The sequence below is a fragment of the Dipodomys spectabilis genome, unplaced genomic scaffold (assembly GCF_019054845.1).
Source record: "Dipodomys spectabilis isolate Male_0828 unplaced genomic scaffold, ASM1905484v1 ptg000121l, whole genome shotgun sequence".
NCBI classification, from domain to species: Eukaryota; Metazoa; Chordata; class Mammalia; order Rodentia; family Heteromyidae; genus Dipodomys; species Dipodomys spectabilis.
Genome location: NW_024870798.1, coordinates 8,043,595 through 8,046,555, shown reverse-complemented (window position 1 = coordinate 8,046,555; position 2,961 = coordinate 8,043,595). Strand labels below are relative to the sequence as shown.

At 36.1% G+C, this 2,961-nt stretch overlaps 1 pseudogene; it reads left to right on the top strand.

Moving 5' to 3' along the window:
• The first annotated feature begins 1,030 nt into the window (after nt 1–1,030).
• On the top strand, nt 1,031–1,127 carry LOC122115608 (annotated as a pseudogene).
• The last annotated feature ends 1,834 nt before the right edge of the window (nt 1,128–2,961 follow it).

The window sequence follows — 2,961 nt, the reverse complement described above, 5'->3', positions numbered from 1 at the left end:
ACTAATTCTAGTAAGTTTCATTGTGTGAAATATAAAATCAGTACATATAAATATAAAATATATAACTATATATAATATAATTAAAAGGCACACGTTTTGCATTGTTCTGTTGTAGTTACTGTATTAAAGGCAACTCTGTTTTAAAGTATTATTCCATTATCTCTACCTCAGTGTTTGATAGAGTTAGACCTAAAGCTTTACCATTTGTAGATTTACAGCATGGAGGCAAGAGGAAACACTGTGATTAAAACATTATCAATTCAATGTCTAATAACGAAGAGAAACATATGCACTTCTCCTGCAACTATGAAAATATTTGGTGATAAAAAGGCAGTAGTGTAAGTTCCTGCCTGGTTGGATGGTAGACAGGCCAGGACATTAAGTTATCATGCATACGAACAATTTTTTCACCTTCTTGGCTTTAGCTACTTTTGAAATGGAGGTATAATAAAGGTATTATATTTTGATAAAATACCTTCTAGTCTGAACAGTTCTATTTGAACTGTTCATCTCTCTATGATCCCTTGTAACCAAGATTAGCTTTGTTCTAGTAAGACAATCTATGCTTTCAGGGTAAGATATTCTGGTTGGTCTGTTCCCACATGGAAGAAGGGTAAAGGCTCAGGTAGACATTTGTTCCAGTAACACCTCATTTGGGAAAATGTCAGCTGAAGAAGTTTAGAAGTAGCTCTTAAGGAACGCTTACTTTGAATCCATTAGGTCCACAAAGATAATTCAGTTGGATAAATAAGTACTTGAAAACGCCATCACCTTTGGACCTATCTATAAATAATTGAGAGTATGATCAAATTCCAAATAAAAAGAATTAAGATAGTCATTGACAAAAAAATTTGCAAATGTGAGCAATCGACTGATCAATATAATTTTTCCACTATTCACAGAATTTTAGGGAAATAAGATCGATAGCATTGTTAGGAACAATAAGGTTTCCTTGTTACAAGTAGGCACCCATAGATATAAGCCTGTATAATGATTGCATCATTAACTACTTAAATTTAGAGGATACTACATGCTTCAGCAGCATGTATACTCAAATTACAATACAGAGATTAACATGGCACTTGCACAAGGATAATATGAAAATGTGAGAAGTATTCCATATTATTCATCCTTCAGATGCAAGAAATGAAAAACAGTTATTAAAAAGTTGATTACAAAATTACAAGTGTAACAATACACGTAATTCATAGAATTAAATTTAGTTTGACATCAGTGTATTAAATCTTCACCTCACAAAGGCGTTTACATAGCATAAACTTTACAAATCTTTTCAAATTAGACAACATTGTCATTTTATCACAAAGAAAAATAATATTAAGTCCTAGAAAAAAAAGGAAGCAAACTGTTTCTATATGGAATGCAATTGGAAAAGACACATTAGTGAACCTATATGTTATAAAATAATGTAGAATTCAAAGAATATCTAGGAGAAAATAAAATAAATTATGAACATTTTGCAAACATAGAATATAGTATATTTTAAAATATACTTTTTCAGACAAGCACCAGAAATATTTTAGTTTCTGTACTACTCATTTCAACAGGTAAATTAAAATTATTTCTGATTAAAAAATCACAAACTCTGAAGAAAATATTATACATGTATACAAAAACTATTGAATACATTTTGACATCCAAGGCAGGCAATTCACTTGGAAGAATTCCGCAGAATCCATGAATTTTTATAGGAAAATATTAGTGCTGCCGGGCACTGGTGGCTCATGCCTATAATCCTAGCTACACAGGAGGCTGAGATCTGAGGATCATGGTTAAAAGCCAGCCTGGGAAGGAAAGTCTGTGGTACTCTTATCTCAAATAAACCAGTAGAAAACTGGAAGTGGAGCTGTGTCTCAAGTGGTAGAGCGCTAACCTTGAGCTGAAGAGCACAAGGGATATCTGGGATAGCTCCCAGGCCCTGAGTTCAAGCTCCATGACCGACCAAAAAAATATATTGCTCTTATTTCATTGTGAAAATATTTTGTAGGGACACAAAAGATGGACTTGCATTTTTGAAATTTAAGAAACTTAACCCGACCATTAGGACTTCATTGAACAATTTGTACAGCCTTCCACAACTTCATAGAGGTAGTGATACATACTTATCCTTTTGGCAATATCAAATACGGTTTCTTCTATGTTGTTCTTCAGGCCTGGTTTTATATAATGGTTCAACAGAAGGTGATCCAGCTTACCTTTGCTATCTCAATTCTCAGCAGCAAGATGTAAGGGTGTCACGAGTTCTTTAGTTTGGGGAAGTGGCGCTGTGGCTCAACCAGTAGAGTACTCGCCTTGAGCTGAAGAGCACAGGGACAGCACCCAAGCCCAGAGCTCAAGCCCCACAACCGACAAAAAAAAAACCCACAACACCAACAAAAAACAAACAAACAAAAATATTTGGGCTGGGAAGGTGGCTCAGTGGTAGAGCACTTCCCTTGCATGCATGAGGCCCTAGGTTTTATTCCTCAGCACCACATAAGCAGAAAAAAAAGCCAGAAATGGTGCTGTGGCTCAAGTGGTAGAGCACTAGCCTTGAGCTGAAGAGCTGAGGGACAGCGTCCAGGCCCAGAGTTCAGGCCCCACGACCAGACCAAAAAAAATTTTAAAAAAAGAGTCCTTTAGTTTGGGCATTGGTATCTGTATCATGATGAAGTAAGAAAGAAGCCACTCTGGTATTATTCCACGTATATGCACTGTGCAGTGGTGTCCAGTCATCTACAGGTATTGCATGTGCCGATTGAGACACCAACTCACTGACAATGTCCAAGTGTCCACTGTAGGCTTCTCAAAGAGGGTTATACTCATCATCATCCCTACTATTAACATGAGTGGCCTTTTGGAAAGAAGTCTCCGCACTGCAGAAAGCTGAATATTTTTGGCAGCCCAATGAAGAGATTTGCTTGGATCCTTCTCCAATTTTTTTTCTTGCAATTGATACCATTC